At 36.6% G+C, this 22,089-nt stretch overlaps 1 protein-coding gene across 3 annotated transcripts in view; it reads right to left on the bottom strand.

Moving 5' to 3' along the window:
• Positions 1-22,089, bottom strand: part of SUPT3H (SPT3 homolog, SAGA and STAGA complex component) — a 560,098-nt gene that overhangs the window by 155,723 nt on the left and 382,286 nt on the right. The gene's annotated exons all lie outside the window — the stretch shown is intronic.

The raw sequence follows: 22,089 nt of genomic DNA on the forward strand, positions 1-22,089 counted from the left end.
TGTTCTGAGGGAAATGAGAGGGCTAGAGGAGAGTACGTGACAAAATCTGCAAGTGGCAATGTGTCTGTCTGGTTGAAAACCACTGAGAGTGGACATCTGGAGGAAGATGGACAATTGACCAAAGTACCCCGCAACAATGGAGGTTATTGCGACTTTAACAAGAGCAATTTCTATAGGACAGTGGGGATGCAAATGGGATTCAAGTGGGTTCTAAAGAGAATGAAGGAGAACAAATGAAAACTCTTTTGAGAAGTCCTACTCTAAAGGCGAGCAGAGAGAGTAACTGCATGTGATTTAGTGGGAAGGCAGAGAAATTACAGCACTTTTCCATGCAGATAGGAATTAATAAAGTGTACTGGTGTTGTGGTGGGAACTTTGGAAATACTGTTCTCATTGCTCCTCTTTCCTTAGTGAAACCGGAAGCCAGGTATCTGCTGAGCAAGGAAGTCAGGTGCTAGAGGTCCAATGAGACAAGTTTAAACAGTTATTAAAAGTAGTGGGAGAATGAGTACACTAGCAATATTCTAAAATTGCTGGGCAGCACTAAGGCCAAGTTGAGGCTCTTAGTTATAAACTGGAAGTGAGACTAGTTAACTTGATTGGGTTTTTCTCCACTCATGTTCTGCTGCTGGGACTGAGGCATAATGTAGGTATAAAATAAACAAAGAATTGGATTTACCCAGGATTGGGTTTTGCTAAAGGCACGTGTACGTATGAGCTTCAAGTGTGAATAAATTCTTAGTGCTAAAAATAATCTACCAATATATCTAAGTAAATCTCAAATTTTTGCTGACCAGGGTTCTGGGAACAAAAAGAGTTTGTAGACTAATGATAAACAGGAAGTGAATATTATTAATAATGATGATGTAACAGATACATAAAAATCTCCCTGCCTTGTCTATGGATCACTTACAAAAACTCATCACATATCAAAATACCAAGTAAATTCTAGTAAATTCCTAAGATTAAAACAATATATCTAAATATAAATCTAAATAATATATCTAAATATATCTAAATAAAGTATATATCTAAATATATCTGACAACTATGTAATAAAGCAACTAAAACACCTAAGAGGGTCAAAACAAACAAAAGATCCAGCCACTTGGAATACATATATTTTTAATATTCTTCTATATGAAATGGGCCAAAAAGTGATTTGAAAGTACAAAATTAAGTATTAATTATATAAATATACCACAATAATATAATATATTATTAATAAATATTAGTATTAAAATATTTACAGATAAATTTAAATAATAGAAGTAATAGATATTTTTAAACTCTATGGGCTATATCAAAAGCTATGCTAGGAAACATTACAAATGTAATATTTCTATTGTTAAACAAAGATTTTACTAATACAAATAGCAGTGAACATGTTTGAATTTTTAAAGTCTTTGTTCAATTATTTCAATTATTAGGGTACCTAGAAATGCAATTTCTGGATCGAAGGACATAAAGGTTTATTTTTTCTTTTCATGTGTTTGACAGATAGTGCCACACTTTTCTCCAGAAAGTTTTATCAACTTATGTTCCCATTAATATATGAGATAGTCAGTTTCTCCACGACCAAGTAAACACTCAATAATTCTTGGTACAATTAAAACAAAATACATTTTCAAGTTGAAATGAAATGTGATTTTTCCCCCTAGCTTTTTTTTTTTTTCCCCTTGGGGTTGGGGGCAGTGGAAGTAGGAGGAGGTATGGAGATGAGATTCTATATTATTAAAATTATTAAAATTTAAATTACTAAAATTATTATTACAAATGATTTATAAATTTTCTCATAGCTATCTCTTGTCCCAGAGAATCCAGAGTTCTTTGAATAACTCCCCAATATAACCAGCTGGCCTGTAGTCATCATATTTGAAAGTACCCAAGTCCCACACAAATGGATGGAATGATTTAAAAGAATTCCAAGAAGAGAATTTTTTGTAAGAATTTATGAGTTTGAGATGACTGATATCCCAAAGCAATAATATCCAGGCAACCAAGATCACTCTTTGGTTACAATAAATTAAAAAACCTTCACTAGGAGTTTCTATGAGTCACAGGAAAAGTTTAAGCAATATTTAATTATACAAATAATGTACTGCATTTTTCTACTTCAAAACCATGTAGTGGGTTATCAATAAGAATCGCTTAAGACAATGAGAAAAATTCTCCTGAATTTCACTTGAAGCATTTTTGTTTTAACAGAGAGTGATAACTGCCTTATTAGGCTATTTTATTTTATTCTATTTATTGTAATGAATTCATTGTAGGGCCACAAGGAACAAGCCTTTCAGGACTCAAATATCCTCCCCACTAAACCTAGATGGGTAACAGGAACTCTACACAGAGCTACTCCCTAGGAAAAAAGATCGCAAGTTTTTCTTCTTTTTTTTTCTCTTTTCCCTCATCTCTTTCTTTCTTCTTCCCTCTCTCTCCAACTCCCTCTTTCCCTTCCAGTCTTTCACTGGGATAATTTCCATGGATACAGCAAAGGAATAAAGTAGTATTTTTTGGAGATAGTTGTGTATGTACTGAATTTTGGTAAATAGGGTCTAAATTCAAATTATTTAAAAGCTCTGCTAGAGCAACACAACTGATGAATTATTGAACTCTACATCGGAAACTAACAATGTACTATATGTTGGCTAATTGAATTAAAATAAAAAAAGAAGTTAGTTGAAAAAAAATTCACTAGACCAGAGGGCACATATTGCATGGAGCACTGGGTGGGGTGCATAAACAATGAATTTTGGAATACTGAAAAAAAATTATTTTTTAATTATAAAACTTAAAAAAAAAGCTCTCCTGGAGTTTTTATATAATAAGGCATTTTTCAAAATAAAAACAGTAGCTTCAGAGATTTTAGATTTTTCTGTAGTGTGTTTTCCCAAAGATGGTCACTTCTGTACTTACAGCTTTTCCCTATCTGAGAACAGATCGAGACCCATTATCAATGACTGTCTTCTATTTGAGGTACAGAGTAACTACAAAAACCAAATGTCTTTTCTTCAAGGACTTTTAAAAGTAAGATTTAATAAACACTTTAAAAGAAAAAGATAAAATGTCCAAACTGTTAATGTTTATTTCTTATTTTAAAAATTAAACATCATGCTTAAAATAGTTTACTACCTGGCTATATTAAGGGGGAATGGCTAAACACTGTCTTTTGCAATTAAGTATAAAAGCCAGAATAGTGGTGGTAATAATTAATGAATTATTAAATAAAAAATCCCATAGTTTATCAATATAGTGCATGAGGCAGATAAATTCAAAAGTAACTTTTGTGAATCTGGTGATTTGATGATAAAGCGTTCCTTAGTGTTAGAAGGACTGAGTGAAACAACACTTTCCAAGTGTAGGAAGCACAATGAATGGAGAGGCAAAATTTTTATGCCACAGAAAATTCAACAGTTACCCAAGGCACCTGCAAATTCCAACTATTTTCTAACTATACATCAGTCATTAAATAAAGATTTTCCAGAAGAGGTATTTAATGGATCAGAGAAGTGAGTAATGTTATTATTTGAAGATGCTAAATTATAAAATCTTATAATAGCAAATAAAGGAGAAAAGGCACATAATCTGTGTTGCTAAATGTGAACTGGCCAGCTAGGTAGAACAGACGAATAGTCACAGATAGTACTAGTCTTTTTGAAACAAAATCTACTGACTGAAGCTGTAAATGATGCTCAGTGGCAGTTTTATACATATCTGGGACACAGTAAAGGTCAAGACTGAAGCAGTAGGGTTAGAAGAACTTCTATAGCTAAAACTGGAAAAGTCACTTTTATTATAATTTGAACAGGAAGTTATTTGAGCAATGAAAACTATTAGCAACTGAAAAGCACCTGAAAAAGATTTGTTGGAGAATTGATAGGAGAAGTTCATACAGGTACATAATATCCTTTTTGCAATCCTATGTAAGTCAGAAAAAAAGACTGGTTTTATATACTCAGAAACTGCATTATTTAAATAAAACAGAAAAGTGTTCAGATCATCCAAAGGAAAGATTAATAATATTCACATATACTGGCTACAAGATCACACCTATTTTAGTTACCTTACTTGGGCAAATATTTACTGAAAGTTTATAATGTACACAGCACTGTGCTAGGTACCAAGGATGTGAAAGTAAAATAAGTCCATGCTCTCAAGGACCTTATTTAGTAAGTTAAACTAAGGAAACACAATGAGTTATAATCTATCACATACTAAAATACCTGAACTTAGATGTTGCCAGATGGAGAAGACTCAGCAAAGGGAAGAAAAGTGAACAACTGGTTTAGGGGAACTACAAGTTCAAGGGGGTTCTTTAAGCAGCATGTCTGTGTGTTTGTGTGTGTGTATGTGTACGTGTGTTATGAGTGTCCACACACATATGCTCGGAGGGAATAGTAGAAAAGAGGAGGATCGGGAATGGTGAGAGATGAAGATGAAAAGGCTATCTGAGGCAAAATTAAAAAATGTAAATTCATATCATGCTTAGAAATTAAGACTCTTGGGGAGAAAATGGAAAGTCAAGAAAAGCAGAAGGCTGGCAAGATCCAATTTGCCTTTGGGACCAGCCCTTTATGAAAAGGAGAGTTCTCAGCACACATCCAAACACCATAGGTTACAGTGATCACTAAATAGTTATAGTTTCGTCCAGAACTCTTATGTCTAAATGAGGAATGCAGTATCAGGGACTAAGTGTAATTGCATTAAACAGTCTGACAGGCATGATGTCATGAAGTGGCAGCACCCTTAAGAACCAAACTGAAGACAGCTCCTCAGCACTGATGTGAAAAAGGAACAGAGGGAAATCATCTATACCAAACAAGCAATGATCTGTTAATTCCACTAAATAAACTACAGCATTAAAAAGACAAAAATCTTGCCACAGAATACATTTATTTTCATATTCAGAATGACTAACTTGTTGAGATTAAACCAATACAGATAAATAAAAGCCAGACTATGTAACAACAATCTGCCCACCTACTGTGGGGAATGTGGGTGAAGGAAAAAGAATAGGGAAATATAATCCACAAAATATTCAGGGCAAAAATATTTTGGTTATTACAACAACCACAATTTGAGAACTATAAACATTAAATGTAAATTAGTGGTAAATCTTGCGGTGTTCTTAAATTTGATGATATTTTAAAACTCTTCTCTGCCAAGGTGTTTTATAAACAAGTTGGTGGACTGATCTCTAAGAAAACCCTTGTAATGTATCTTTTAAAAGAGAAGGATATCATTTTAAAAAGAACAAACTGAAATTATTTGAGAAAGAAAATATTGATTGATTCCATAAAAACCCAATTGAACAGTATAATCAGATGTGTTAGTCAAATACCCATTTATGTAAGACTAAACACAGCAGCCCAGCAAGGCCCTGCACACATGCATTACCACTGGTAGACACAAATGTTTAGTTTGCAGGGCTGGTGTGTATCTTTACCCTCAAAAATGGTTCTCTGTTTTACTAAAATTGAAACTCCTTGATGTGGGGAAGGTGGAAGTGAATGGCAATCATTGTTCCTATATTTTACTACCAAGTTCTGATTTAAAATATTCTAGCCCCGTAACAAAAGATACTTGTGGACATTAAATCAGAAATCTTGGTTTGGATCAGGGAAAGCATGATTATTATGAGGATTGTTTCAATGCTGTCACCATGTGTTTAGCTCCCTAGTAGTCTAGGGAAAGGTCAGTGAGAAGAAATCTTTTCAATTTCACCCAGGGACTAATAGTTAAAAATTCCAACTAGGTCTGACAAAATGGGAAGGATACTAAAATTTTTACCATAAAGACAGTAGTCATTTGGCTAATCTTGCTCTAAATTTTTTCTACAGCAAAGCATAAATCAAGAGATGAAACATTCTGTTAGAGAACAATTAAAACAACAACACAACCAAACTACCTCTAGTTTTACACCAGATACGTGGAGTGCTTTCATCAAAGCAGAAGTCTGGGGGCACCTGGGTGGCTCAGCTGGTTAAGCCACTGCCTTTGGCTCAGGTCATGGTCCCAGAGTTCTGGGATCGAGTCCTACATGGGGCTTCCTCTGCTCTGCGGGGAGCCTGCTTCTCCTTCTCCCTCAGCCTTTCCCCCTCCTTGTGCTCTCTCTTTCTCTGTCAAATAAATGGATAAAATCTTAAAAAAAAAGAAAAAAAAAAGCAGAAGTCTGTCTCTACCCTCAGTTGGAGCCCAAAGTTCACACCTGGTTAAGGAAAGCCTAGAAGAATCCCTGAAGAACTATCAGTCAAACATGATATATTAAGCCACAGAATGATAAGGACCTGGGTAAGTTAGGGAATGTTCTATTTTTATAAGATCTGTAACTTTTCATGTCATTAATGGGAAAATCTCTTCTCCAGAAGATACCTTTCTCAGGTTTAGACAAGCTTTTATGGCAATGAATATACAAATCTTTACCATTATGTAATCGGAAGATAGATCTAGCTGTGGCTACAGAACAATCTGACAGAGTCTATAAAGATGCAAATGGAAATCAGTTTCAGAGCGATGCATTATTCCTACCTTTGGGTTCTCCTGAAGTCATGTAATATTCTCTGTTCTGCTGTTTCTAGGCCAGAAAAACATGTACTAAATTACATGTTTAGTAATTCTGCTCTGTGTAGCTGAAATTACCAAAGGCTTTTTTTTTTTGGAGGTATTTCTATTAATATTTTTTTTTGGAGGTGTTTCTATTAATATTTTTTTGGAGGTATTTCTATTAATATTTCCTGAAGAATGATTTCATAGAGCATTTTTCAATTATTTGATCAAAAATTACCTTCAAAAGAATAAACAGACATACTAATGTGTTCTTCTGATGAGTCTCTTCAGAGTCTAGCCCTAACATACTAGCCCTAGCATACATTAAACATACATTTCATGTTTTAAAATGTACCCTAGTTCTGTTCTATTTTGTGCCCTCTTTGGCAAACCATAGTGACCCTAATTCTATGGCCCTGTCTGAGGCTAGCCATAATAATTTCTTGAAAAAGTAATGTGCTTTACCTCAGAATAAACTCAATTTTATTTATTTATTTATTATTTATTTATTTATTTTAAAGATTTTATTTATTTACTTGACAGAGAGAAATCACAAGTAGACGGAGAAGCAGGCATAGAGAGAGAGAGAGGGAAGCAGGCTCCCTGCTGAGCAGAGAGCCCGATGCGGGACTCGATCCCAGTACCCTGAGATCATGACCTGAGCCGAAGGCAGCGGCTTAACCCACTGAGCCACCCAGGCGCCCAATAAACTCAATTTTAAATAAAAGAGCAAGCAAAACAGAAAATACACGGTTCCATCACACAACCAATAATCCACCAAGAAGGTTCAAAATTCAAGACCAAATAACAGAGTGGTAATAACAACCATTTATTGAGCCTGTATTCCCCTTAACAAGGCACATTGTTATCTCTTGATCTGCCACTTATTATTATAGGACTGTGAAGGCAGAAGCCATATTCTGTCTTTTTTTATAGACATAACCTCACAGAGTAGGTAGTACGATGACTTACACAAGAGTCTCCAAGAATAAATGCCGAATGAGTTCAACAGTGGAAGGAAGGATGTATAAGTTGGTTGAACCCAAAGAAAAGGATTTCTACTCACTATACATGCTGTCTCTTAGGGAAAACTTAGAGATCTGAGGCAACTCCAGGCTGTCATGCATCACTCTATCCATCTTTCTGTCATAATGTATGATACTCTGCACTTACAGACCTTTGCAGCTGCCTGTCCAGCATTCGTACAGTCTTCCTAAAGCTCCAGGGAACCATGCCTTTGTGAGGGGCTGACTGCACCTTCAGCTTTAGGGATGGTAGCCCATGACTTAGGCCAAGCCAGTAAGAACACGTCATCCTACTAGCTACTGAGGGTGCTAGGGCTTTCAGAAGATCCTGTGATAGAAGCATTTTCAGAGTTAATCTTGGACAAAGGCATTCTCTCTATTATGAACTGGAGAATTAGTGCTCCTGTGAGGTCAGTCAACCAAAAGATTAGGCCAAAAAAACAGAAAAGGGCAGGAAAGAGTGAATTATAGGGAAATGGAGCTACAAATCCAGTGACATATTATAAACCTCAATAACAAACGTTGCTAGAAGCCAAATCCACCTCTGGTTGTTTACCTGAACCATTTCCCTAACTGCTTAATTCATTTGAAATGGGCTTTTTGTTCATCAGAATCATGCGAAAATGTTAACTGTTTTAAACTTCTTAGATCATTAATACCGCTCTGAATGTAGTCTGTGCCACGCTGTATGGTTATATTCTCCTACTCCTCAATTATATAATATGAACCTACTTAATTTGCTCACAAAGCATATCCTGGCAGCACCATGTATAGACTAATACTTCTGATGGGGGAAAAAACATGAAAAGGTGAACTGTGGAATCTTAACTGGAGATTAAAAGAAACAACATAAATGATAAATATGTAAAGTCAAAACAGCATACATTTACACATACAATTCACTTATAATCTCATCACCTGATGAGAGCCAGTGTTAAGTTAGCCTGTGGGTATATATCCTTCCAGTCTTAATTTATGTGTGTGAGGGAATATACACATTTCCTTATCATTGGATAGTAGTATTCTCTTGTCCCATTTCCACTGTTATAAACAGTGGATGAATAGCCTTGTATATAAGAATATGCATATGATCAAAATTTCAGATTATATCTTAAAGAGAAATTACAAACTGTGGGTTTACTGGGTTGAAGTAGATAAATGCCTCTAATGATATTTTTAAATAGTTTCTGATTTCTCTCAAACTTCTTTTCCACCAGCAGTTAATGTGTACCCAATTCCATCTTACTCCTGACCATTTTTATAAGCAAAAATGGCATTGGTTCATTACAAGTTAGCAGATATTTTGCATGCTTACTAGTTATTTTTATTTCTCTTCCTATGATTAATCTATTATTATCTTTTGCCAATTGTTCTACTGGAATGTTTTCTTATTGACTATAAGATCTACATAAATAAACGATATTAACATTTTATCACTTTTTTACATTAATTTGTTTTTCAATTTTGTCTTTTTCTGACATCTACAAGTTATATAATTTTTATCATCAAATTTAACAGTCATTTCCTTTGTGGTTTGTCTCCAAACTGAGCTTTCTTTACAGAAAACTTTTTTTTTTAACCTTTTATTTTTTATAAACATGTATTTTTATCCCCAGGAGTACAGGTCTGCGAATCGCCAGGTTTACACACTTCACAGCACTCACCAAAGCACATACCCTCCCCAATGTCCATAACCCCACCCCCCCTTCTGCCCCCCACCCCCCCCCCCCCCCCAGCACCCCTCCGTTTGTTTTGTGAGATTAAGAGTCACTTATGGTTTGTCTCCTTCCCAATCCCATCTTGTTTCATTGATTCTTCTCCTACCCACTTAAGCCCCCATGTTGCATCACCACTTCCTCCTATCAGGGAGATCATATGATAGTTGTCTTTCTCTGCTTGACTTATTTCGCTAAGCATGATACGCTCTAGTTCCATCCATGTTGTCGCAAATGGCAAGATTTCATTTCTTTTGATGGCTGCATAGTATTCCATTGTGTATATATACCACATCTTCTTGATCCATTCATCTGTTGATGGACATCTAGGTTCTTTCATAGTTTGGCTATTGTGGACATTGCTGCTATAAACATTCGGGTGCACGTGCCCCTTTGGATCACTACGTTTGTATCTTTAGGGTAAATACCCAGTAGTGCAATTGCTGGGTCATAGGGCAGTTCTATTTTCAACATTTTGAGGAACCTCCATGCTGTTTTCCAGAGTGGCTGCACCAGCTTGCATTCCCACCAACAGTGTAGGAGGGTTCCCCTTTCTCCGCATCCTCGCCAGCATCTGTCATTTCCTGACTTGTTGATTTTAGCCATTCTGACTGGTGTGAGGTGATATCTCATTGTGGTTTTGATTTGTATTTCCCTGATGCCGAGTGATATGGAGCACTTTTTCATGTGTCTGTTGGCCATCTGGATGTCTTCTTTGCAGAAATGTCTGTTCATGTCCTCTGCCCATTTCTTGATTGGATTATTTGTTCTTTGGGTGTTGAGTTTGCTAAGTTCTTTATAGATTCTGGACACTAGTCCTTTATCTGATATGTCGTTTGCAAATATCTTCTCCCATTCTGTCAGTTGTCTTTTGATTTTGTTAACTGTTTCCTTTGCTGTGCAAAAGCTTTGGATCTTGATGAAATCCCAATAGTTCATTTTTGCCCTTGCTTCCCTTGCCTTTGGCGATGTTCCTAGGAAGATGTTGCTGCGGCTGAGGTTGAAGGGGTTGCTGCCTGTGTTCTCCTCAAGGATTTTGATGGATTCCTTTCTCACACCGAGGTCCTTCATCCATTTTGAGTCTATTTTCGTGTGTGGTGTAAGGAAATGGTCCAATTTCATTTTTCTGCATGTGGCTGTCCAATTTTCCCAACACCATTTATTGAAGAAGCTGTCTTTTTTCCATTGGACATTATTTCCTGCTTTGTCGAAGATTAGTTGACCATAGAATTGAGCGTCTATTTCAGGGCTCTCTATTCTGTTCCATTGATCTATGTGTCTGTTTTTGTGCCAGTACCATGCTGTCTTGATGATGACAGATTTGTAATAGAGCTTGAAGTCCGGAATTGTGATGCCACCAACTTTGGCTTTCTTTTTCAATATCCCTTTGGCTATTCGAGGTCTTTTCTGGTTCCATATAAAGTTGAGAATTATTTGTTCCATTTCTTTGAAAAAGAAGGATGGTACTTTGATAGGAATTGCATTAAATGTGTAGATTGCTTTAGGTAGCATAGACATTTTCACAATATTTATTCTTCCAATCCAGGAGCATGGAACAGTTTTCCATTTCTTTGTGCCTTCCTCAATTTCTTTCATGAGTACTTTATAGTTTTCTGAGTATAGATCCTGTGCCTCTTTGGTTAGGTTTATTCCTAGGTATCTTATGGTTTGGGGTGCAATTGTAAATGGGATTGACTCCTTAATTTCTCTTTCTTCTGTCTTGTTGTTGGTGTAGAGAAATGCAACTGATTTCTGTGCATTGATTTTATATCCTGACACTTTACTGAATTCCTGTACAAGTTCTAGCAGTTTTGGAGTGGAGTCTTTTGGGTTTTCCACAAACAGTATCATATCATCTGCGGAGAGTGATAATTTGACTTCTTCTTTGCCGATTTGTATGCCTTTAATTTCCTTTTTTTGTCTGATTGCTGAGGCTAGGACTTCTAGTACTATGTTGAATAGCAGTGGTGATAATGGACATCCCTGCCACGTTCCTGACCTTAGCGGAAAAGCTTTTAGTTTTTCTCCACTGAGAATGATATTTGCGGTGGGTTTTTCATAGATGGCTTTGATGATATTGAGGTATGGGCCCTCTATCCCTACACTTTGAAGAGTTTTGATCAGGAAGGGATGCTGTACTTTGTCAAATGCTTTTTCAGCATCTACTGAGAGTATCATATGGCTCTTGATCTTTCATTGATGTGTTGTATCACATTGACTGATTTGCAGATGTTGAACCAACCTTGCAGCCCTGGAATAAATCCCACTTGGTCGTGGTGAATAATCCTTTAATGTACTGTTGAATCCTATTGGCTAGTATTTTGGTGAGAATTTTCGCATCTGTGTTCATCAAGGATATTGGTCTATAGCTCTCTTTTTTGGTGGGATCCTTGTCTGGTTTTGGGATCAAGGTGATGCTGGCCTCATAAAATGAGTTTGGAAGTTTTCCTTCCATTTCTATTTTTTGGAACAGTTTCAGGAGAATAGGAATTAGTTCTTCTTTAAATGTTTGGTAGAATTCCCCCGGGAAGCCATCTGGCCCTGGGCTTTTGTTTGTTTGGAGATTTTTAATGACTGTTTCAATCTCCTTACTGGTTATGGGTCTGTTCAGGCTTTCTACTTCTTCCTGGTTCAGTTTTGGTAGTTTATATGTTTCTAGGAATGCATCCACTTCTTTCAGATTGTCAAATTTGTTGGCATAGCGTTGCTCATGGTATGTTCTTATAATAGTTTGTATTTCTTTGGTGTTAGTTGTGATCTCTCCTCTTTCATTCATGATTTTATTTATTTGGGTCCTTTCTCTTTTCTTTTTGATAAGTCTGGCCAGGGGCTTATCAATTTTATTAATTCTTTCAAAGAACCAGCTCCTAGTTTCGTTGATTTGCTCTATTGACTTTTTGGTTTCTATTTCATTGATTTCTGCTCTGATCTTTATGATTTCTCTTCTCCTGCTGGGCTTAGGGTTTCTTTCTTGTTCTTTCTCCAGCTCCTTTAGGTGTAGGGTTAGGTTGTGTACCTGAGACCTTTCTTGTTTCTTGAGGAAGGCTTGTACCGCTATATATTTTCCTCTCAGGACTGCCTTTGTTGAGTCCCACAGAGTTTGAACCGTTGTATTTTCATTATCATTTGTTTCCATGATTTTTTTCAATTCTTCTTTAATTTACCGGTTGACCCATTCATTCTTTAGAAGGATGCTGTTTAGTCTCCATGTATTTGGGTTCTTTCCAAACTTCCTTTTGTGGTTGAGTTCTAGCTTCAGAGCATTGCGGTCTGAAAATATGCAGGGAATGATCCCAATCTTTTGATACCAGTTGAGTCCTGATTTAGGACCGAGGATGTGATCTATTCTGGAGAATGTTCCATGTGCACTAGAGAAGAATGTGTATTCTGTTGCTTTGGGATGAAATGTTCTGAATATATCTGTGATGTCCATCTGGTCCAGTGTGTCGTTTAGGCCTTTATTTCCTTGCTGATCTTTTGCTTGGATGATCTGTCCGTTTCAGTGAGGGGAGTGTTAAAGTCCCCTACTATTATTGTATTATTGTTGATGTGTTTCTTTGATTTTGTTATTATAGTTTTGTTTATATAGTTGGCTGCTCCCACGTTGGGGGCATAGATATTTAAGATTGTTAGATCATCTTGTTGAACAGACACTTTGAGTATGATATAGTGTCCTTCCTCATCGCTTATTATAGTCTTTGGCTTAAAATCTAATTGATCTGATATAAGGATTGCCACTCCTGCTTTCTTCTGATGTCCATTAGCATGGTAAATTCTTTTCCACCCCCTCACTTTAAATCTGGAGGTGTCTTCGGGCTTAAAATGAGTTTCTTGGAGGCAACATATAGATGGGTTTTGTTTTTTTATCCATTCTGATACCCTGTGTCTTTTGATTGGGGCATTTAGCCCATTAACATTCAGGGTAACTATTGAGAGATATCAATTTAGTGCCATTGTATTGCCTGTAAGGTGACTGTTACTGTATATTGTCTCTATTCCTTACTGATCTACCACTTGTAGGCTCTCTCTTTGCTTAGAGGACCCCTTTCAATATTTCCTGTAGAGCTGGTTTGGTGTTTGCAAATTCTTTCAGTTTTTGTTTGCCCTGTAAGCTATTAATTTCTCCTTCTATTTTCAATGATAGCCTAGCTGGATATAGTATTCTTGGCTGCATGTTTTTCTTGTTTAGTGCTCTGAAAATATCATGCCAGCTCTTTCTGGCCTGCCAGGTCTCTGTGGATAAGTCAGCTGCCAATCTAATATTTTTACCATTGTATGTTACAGACTTTTTTCCCGAGCTGCTTTCAGGATTTTCTCTTTGTCACTAAGACTTGTAAATTTTACTATTAGGTGACGGGGTGTGGGCCTATTCTTATTGATTTTGAGGGGCGTTCTCTGAACCTCCTGAATTTTGATGCTCGTTCCCTTTGCCATATTGGGGAAATTCTCCCCAATAATTCTTTCCAGTATACCTTCTGCTCCCCTCTCTCTTTCTTCTTCTTCTGGAATCCCAATTATTCTAATGTTGTTTCGTCTTATGGTGTCACTTCTCTCGAATTCTCCCCTTGTGGTCCAGTAGCTGTTTGTCCCTCTTTTGCTCAGCTTCTTTCTTTATTCTCTGTCATTTGGTCTTCTATATCACTAATTCTTTCTTCTGCCTCATTTATCCTAGCAGTGAGAGCCTCCATTTTTGATTGCACCTCATGAATAGCTTGTTTGATTTCAACTTGGTTAGATTTTAGTTCTTTTATTTCTCCAGAAAGTGCTTTTATATCTCCCGAGAGGGTTTCTCTAATATCTTCCATACCTTTTTCGAGCCCGGCTAGAACCTTGAGAATTGTCATTCTGAACTCTAGATCTGACATATTACCAATGTCTGTATTGATTAGGTTCCTAGCCTTCGGTACTGCCTCTTGTTCTTTTTTTTGTCGTGAATTTTTCCGCCTTGTCATTTTGTCCAGATAAGAGTATGTGAAGGAGCAAGTAAAATACTAAAAGGGTGGCAACAACCCCAGGAAAATATGCTTTAACCAAATCAGAAGAGATCCCAAATCGTGAGGGGGGAGAAAGGGGATAAAAAGAGGTTCAAAAAGAAAGAAAGAAAAAAAAAAAAAGAAAAGAATTAAAAAAAGAAAACGAATAAAGAAAAAAATAAAAAGGAAAAAATACATATATATTAGATAAACTAGTTAAAAAACATTAAAAAAGAAAAGGGTAAACGTTAAAAAAATTTTAGCAGAAGAAGAATAAAAAATGAAAAAGAAAAAAATTAAATTAACTGTAAGACTAAAAAAATCACAGGGGAAAAAGAAAAAAAAACAAAAAACCACAGGGAGAAAGCCATGAGTTCCATGCTTTGCTTTCTCCTCCTCTGGAATTCTGCTGCTCTCCTTGGTATTGAAACCGCACTCCTTGGTAGGTGAACTTGGTCTTGGCTGGATTTCTTGTTGATCTTCTGGGGGAGGGGCCTGGTGTAGTGAATCTCAAGTGTCTTTGCCCCAGGCGGAATTGTACTGCCCTTACCAGGGGCAGGGCTGAGTAATCCGATCAGGTTTGCTTTCAGAAGCTTTTGTTCCCTGAGCGCTTTCCGTAGAGTTCCGGAAGATGGGAATACAAATGGCAGCCTCCTGGTCTCCAGCCCGGAGGAGCCGAGAGCCCGGGGCCCCACTTCTCAGTGCGCCCTCAGAGAACAGCGCCCAGTTACTCCCGTCTGCCTGACCTCCGGCTGCGCTCCGAGCTCACCGAGCCTGCGACCGGTTCAAGGTAACCCCGAGCTGTGATCTTACTGTCGGCTCTGTCTCTGTAGCCGGCTTTCCCGTTCCAATACCCGCAAGCTCTGCGACACTCAGACACCCCCGAACCTTCTGTGACCCTGCGGGACCTGAGGCCACGCTGACCCCGCGTGGGCTTCTCCCTGGTTTAGCCTCTGGAGCGATGTCCCTCAGCGGAACAGACTTTTAAAAGTCCTGATTTTGTGCTCCGTTGCTCTGCCGCTTGCCGGGAGCTGGCCCCTCCCCCCGGGGTCTATCTTCCCGTTGCTTTGGATTCACTTCTCTGCCGGTCCTACCTTTCAGAAAGTGGTTGTTTTTCTGTTTCCAGAATTGCTGTTCTTCTTCTCTTCGATCTGCCGATGGATTTGCAGGTGTTTGCAATCTTTAGATAAGCTATCTAGCTGATCTCCTGCTAGCTGATGTAGTCTCAGCCTGCTACTTCTCCACCATCTTGACTCCTCCCCCCTTCTTTCCAGAAAACTTTAATAGATTCTATTTCCATTGCTGAAAAATTCACAATATATATTTGCATACAAAAACCTCTGGAAGGTCTTAAAAGGAATCTCTTCAATTTCTTAGTGTAGGATTTCACAAACTAGTTTGAAAATAGACCACTTCCCCATCCCCATTCCCAACAGCGCACCTGTTAACATCTTGAGGAGCAGTTCTTTAAAAGCTTGTTTAGAAAACAAAAGGCTGGAAAATCCTTCCACATCCCCAAATGGATATTTACCAGTCTTTATTTCTATTTTTTTAAAATGGCTTTACTTTTCAAACCTATTGTTTCAACCCACCTGAATTTATTCTCATGTAAGTATAAGGTTAGGAATTAACTATTTTTTTTCCCCAAATGTTATCCAACTGTTTGGTGTCTTTCTCCCATTAATTTCTAAAGTTACCTTTATCATCACTAAATTATGCTCTCTACATTTATGTCACGTATTCTATTTGTTGGTATGCTTATTGGGTTTTACACCAGTACCACACTATTTTGATGACAGTAGTTTTATGAAATGTTATATCTGGTAGGATAAACTGAACTCTGCCCTCTACTCTTTTTTTTTTCTTTGACATTTTATTTATTTATTTTAGAGAGAGAGAGAGAAAGGGAGAAGCAGGCTTCCCACTGAGCAGGGAGCCCGTGTGGGACTTGATCCCAGGACTCTGAGATCTTGACCTGAGCCAAAGGCAGATGCTTAACCGACTGAGCCACCCAGGCGCCCCAGCCCTCTACACTTCTTTAATGAAAATTTCTTTGCTTATCTTTTTTTTTTATCACTTAAAATAACCCTTAATATCATTTGAGAGTTTTAAAAAAAATTCTGCTCAGAGTTTTGTTGAGGTTACATTAAGCTAATAAACTAATTTGGGTACAATGTATATATTTATAATATTCCATGTTTGTATCTAGGAACACAGTATTTCTTCACTTACGCACTCCTCATATTTCAATACTTTATTAAATATTACTTTCATATTCTCTTACATTTCTTGTTAATATGAAGTTCCCCTCCAAATAAACTTCATCCTTGTGTTATTTTGATTGAGATTGTCTTTCTCATTTTTATCAACTCTTATTGAAGTATGGGGGAAACTACTGATTTTTAAAGTATCTATATGATTTAATGAAGGCAGTAACTGGTTCTAATAGCTTTTGTATTGATTCTCAAGGATGAATAATAAAAATTATATTATCTATACATAATGATAAATTTTGTCTCTTACCAATAGCTATGCCTTTTATTGCACTGGCTAATGTTTTCTGAACTCTGGCAAGTGAAAATGATAGTATGGGCATTTTAGAATTTAATGGAACTCTGTTTATATTTTTCAAACTATAATGATGTCTATTCAGTGGAGTGAGGTAGTCTTTATATTGATATGGAGGTACTTTTTTATTTCTAGTTCATTGAGAATTTCTAAAAAGAATAGGAAGTTAATTTTGTCCAATGTCTTTTTAAAACTTAATTTTAAGATTTTATTTATTTATTTGATAGAGACAGAAAAACAGAGCACAAGTAGGTGGAGGGGCAGAGGGAGAGGGAGAAGCAGAGGAAGGCTCCCCACTGAGCAGGGAGCCTGATGTGTGGCTTGATCCCAGGACTCTGAGATCATGATTTGAGCCAAAGGCAAACACTTAACTGACTGAGCCACCCACGTGCTCCTGTCTAATACCTCCTAAAGTATATGGTTGCTTTCCTCTGACTTAGTTATTGGGTATATAACATTAATGTATTTTCCAATATTAAGCATGCTTAAATTCACGAAAAAAATCTTATTCGGTCATGGCACATTTCTTATTATAGATACTGCTAATCAAAATTGCTAATATTATATAAGATTCCTGCATCCATTTCCTTCATTTCTTTCTTCCTTTCTTTGAAGATTTTATTTATTTATTTGACAGAGAAAGAGAGACAGTGAGAAAGGGAACACAAGCAGGGAGAGTGGTAGAGGGAGAAATAGGCTTCCTGCTGAGCAGGGAGCCCAACATGGGGCTCGATCCCAGGATCCTGGGACTTAATGACTGGACTTAACGACTGAACTTAACATCTGAGTCACTAAGGCACCCCTGCATCCATTTTCATAAATGAGATTATATTATGATACTTTGTAAAACGTAAGGAGTTTTCCTTACTTTCTTTACCCTGACATAGCTTATAAAGCAATGGTAATGAACTGTTTTATGAATGTTTGAAAGAGCTTTTCCATAAGCCATTTTGGATTCATAGACTTTTGAGGACATAATTCTTTAAAAACATTGAGCATGTCTTCCAAGTTTACTGATCTATCCAAGTTTTCTACGATCTGTTGAGTAAAACTAATCATTTATGTTTTCTTAGGAAGATACTCATTCCATCAGGCTTTTCAAATATGTTAGTAACAGAATTATATGTGAATTGATTTCTCCAGTCTATGGCTAGATCCCCATGCCTTGCTAATTTTAGCAGCTATCTTTTCATTTTACTTATTGAGACTTATTACAGATTCATTCCACCATTTTGTTCTTATTTTTGCAAAGGGTTCTTAGATTGTAATTATTTGTTTTCTAAGTTTATGTGTTTATTTTTGTATTTTCATTTTTCCTGTTTTCTCTTTTTGATGTAAAACTTTTTTCTTTTTATTATATGTACTGCTGAAGTGAGTACTTTTTTTTTTTTTTTTTTTTAAGAAAGAGAGAGAGAATGCGTTCAGGAGTGGTGGGGTAAGGGCCAAGGGAAAGGGAGAGAGAAAATTTTAAGCAGACTCTACACTCAGCATGGAGCCCCACGCAGGGCTCAATCTCATGACCCTGAGATCATGATCTGAGCTGAAATCAAGAGTTGGACATGTAACTGACTGAGCCACCCACAAGCCCCTTAATGTAAAATTTCTAATTTTAGTTGAATCATTTATTTTCATTTTTCCTAATTTAACAAAGGCTTAAAAGCTAAAAAGTTGCCTATGTTTTAAGTAAAGTTTTGTCCGAATTTTGTAATTTTTACGTGGACTATTCTTAGTGTTCTTATTACCCAAAGAGTCAATGGTAGTAATTTTTAATCTGTTGTGGGTCCATTAGCTGCTCCTATTAGTTGTTGGTTTCTTCTTTTTATATTTTCAGTCAATTAGGGTTTTTTATGTTTAACTTTTCTTACTACTTGTAGGTTTTCTTTTTTTGCTCTGGGAAGGTAATGGGCTCTATCGATTTGTACGTTTTTGAAATCTGTTGACCTTGAGAGACAGAAAGACTCCAGTGATGTTTTATAATGATTTTTGATGGAAAAAAAATAATGAAACCCCTTCTTTACCAATGATATGCAGATCCAGTAAGTCAGAGAAGTTCTTCTGACTGAGGGAAGTGTGGGCAGAGAAGGGAGGCTAGAGACTCAACAAACTTTTCCTCACTTTCCCTAAAGAGCACTGTGGAATCCTTAGAGTTAGCTGAATAAGATTTTAAAACTGCTGCTTGTTTAAAAATGTTTATATACATCTATAGATAAACTTAAATTTTTATTATTAAAATTTTTTCCCCAAGTCAATCTGCTAAGGACTGAGAATAGTGTGTCTCAGGCTCAACAAATGCATTTTTCTGACATCTCCCCCATTACTGGAAGCTTTTAGTTTGTGTATTTCACCTCTCTGGAATTTGATGATTAACATTTTGTACTTACTCTCTTCACCACAGGCAGCATCACTTAGTAACACAAAATTACTGACATTGTTGTCTTTTAAAGCCTTTCCTCTTTAATATTCTTTTTTTCTGAAGTAGTAATTGCTATTATTAGGATCTGAGTTTGTCGGATATACCTCTGATTGTTCTTTTACTTTTATATGAAAAAAATTGACTATCACTATATTTCTATTCTTACAGAATATACATACATAGGCATAATAGTATGCATGTAAAGATATATGCATTTCTATATATACCATCTGTATGTACATACATAAACTATATCTTTCCAGTACATAAACTCTGCATCTTAATCTCATGTACACTTAAATTTTAAAATTTTCTCTGGGCCTCATTTTTAAACTCAATGTTTGTATTTTTTTTTCATATTTGTAAACATTTATCTTACTAGGGTTAGCCTTTTTTCTTTTATCTTTTTTTTTTTTAAGATTTTATTTATTTATTTGACAGAGAGAGATCACAAGTAGGCAGAGAGGCAGGCAGAGAGAGAGAGGAGGAAGCAGGCTCCCTGCTGAGCAGAGAGCCTGATAAGGGACTCAATCCCAGGACCCTGGGACCATGACCTGAGCCGAAGGCAGAGGCTTTAACCCACTGAGCCACCCAGGTGCCCCCTTTTATGATGAATCTTATCTAAGATATTTTTGAAAACTTAGTCTTAGAGGCATTTTATTTTACTATTATAATTAAAAAATAATAATAATAGAGAAGGGGAATGGTAGAAAGAACAGACTTCAAAATGAGAAGATGGAGAACGTCTACAGCAATCCATGTCTCTGGCTTCTTCAGTGAATTTTCCAGTATACTTAGCTCCACAAACAATAACACTGAGTTTCAACTTCCCTAGGGATCATAACCTCATTATGCTTGGCGCACAACTGAATGTGAACCTGATTTCTCCAATCATTCAGCTTTTATGAGAAATTTTGTGTTTTAAATCTATGGCCAATCACTTTAAGTTAAATTCAGATGGCCACCTGGAATGTTATTCAATTGTAAGCCAATTACAAACATTTTTAAGAGACCTTAAACTTTATGTATTCTACTCTGCTTTATTTCTAGATTACAGTAACAGGCCTTTGAGGTTTTAGTACCCTATTTTATTTAAAGGCTTGTCTCTCTGGTAGGCTCTAATTTTGCTTTCTTGTTTACTTTTAAACAAGAAATTTTAATCCTCAGGTTGAGGATTAGTCAGAAGGTAGAGTTCACCCAACTTTTTACACATTTATTCTTTACATCCCCCTCATAAACCTAGTAGTTTATTAGACTAGGTATTTTCCTTGATTGATGATAAACTTGAGCTTCTCAGGTTCCTTCACAGTAGAGCTCTGAGTGACCATAGTCACTCTGTTAAGAAAACCCAAAGATGGGGCAACTGGGTGGCTCAGTATGGTAAGTGTCTGACTTTGGCTCAGGTCATAACCTCAGGGTCCTGGGATCAAGCCCCACTTTGGGCTCTGTGCTCAGTGATGAGTCTGCTTCTCCCTCTCCCTCTGCTTCTGCCCCTGCTCATGCTCTCTCTTAAGTAAACAAATAAAATCTTTTAAAAAACAGAAAAACCAAAGCTATTTGCAGTTTTTGTGCCACCCTCTTGGCCTTTGGTCGACACAGTCACATTTAATTGATTGATGCTCAAAAAATTAGAATGTAAGAAACAGGATTAACAGTAAAACACACCTGTGTCATTCTGGCATGGGGGTTAAGTGGAGGAACACAAGAGAAGTTGTGAGCATTCAAATGTTTTTTATTATGTTTACCAAATCTGCTCTTCCCTAACCCTCAAAGGTAATTTTGAACATTATTCTAATCTTTATTTGATAATTTGTAAGTATCTTCAGAGGCAATGGATCATAGATCTCTACAATACATATATACCCGTGTTAAAAATTTGGTGCTGGAGGAAAACTAAAATAGGGCAAGAGTTAGTTAGCTAACTGTCATGATGAAGGATAGGCAAGTAGAAATGGAAGTAAAAATCTAGACTTTTTATATCTCAAGTCATATAATCTTTAATAATGATGAAGCAAATTATGACCTCAAAAAAAAAAAAAAAAAAAGCCAGGAACACACAGAAATCACCTAAAAACAACAGGAAAGAACTCATTTTTTCTTGTATGCTTGCTCAACGTTTTGAGAAAAAGCTAGGATCCCAAGTGGGTTTTTATGTCTATAAAATTTTTTTCTCTTCTAAATCACATTTAAGAAAAAAAGGAAGAAAGCAAAACAATAATAAGCTTTGTTGGTAGGCCTATACCATTTTCATACATTCTTGGGAAGGAGGTAGCAAACAAAATTTCTGCAACAGTAAGTGATGCTTAGAGAAAAATGAAATCACGGAGTGATGCCAGGACTGATTACCCCCCTGCACTTGAAAAGCAGAGATTGCAGTCTGCAAGTCCAAAGTGGTTTCATATGGACTGCTGCCGTTGTGGTTTACGCTTGAAACTATAACCTGTCAAATTAGAAGCAGGCAAGGCCGATGCTCTTAACAGTCCCACTTTCTACTGTCTACAGTTACGTCTAAGTTCAGCACTTTTTATTCAGTTAAACTCTGTTATTTGGATGAGTAGAATCTCAAAACTGCTCTCTGTTCTCTTGCTTGGAGAAGATTTTAGTTATGATATAAAGCTTAAAGACCTGCCAATCTGATTTTTATTACATAGATGAAGCTTACTGCGTTGTAACCATTTTCACCAACTATTGCTATTTTATTATCCTGGTGACCACTGTGTAATATATAACTGCAGGGAGGAGGTATATAAACTGCATCAGTTCCCATGCTTTTCCTCTCCTGCCTTTCCGGATATTTTATTGACTTTAACTTGTACCTTCCTGACTCATCATTTTTCCAAGCCTATGGT

Source organism: Mustela erminea, chromosome 4, assembly GCF_009829155.1.
Source record: "Mustela erminea isolate mMusErm1 chromosome 4, mMusErm1.Pri, whole genome shotgun sequence".
Lineage (NCBI taxonomy): Eukaryota > Metazoa > Chordata > Mammalia > Carnivora > Mustelidae > Mustela > Mustela erminea.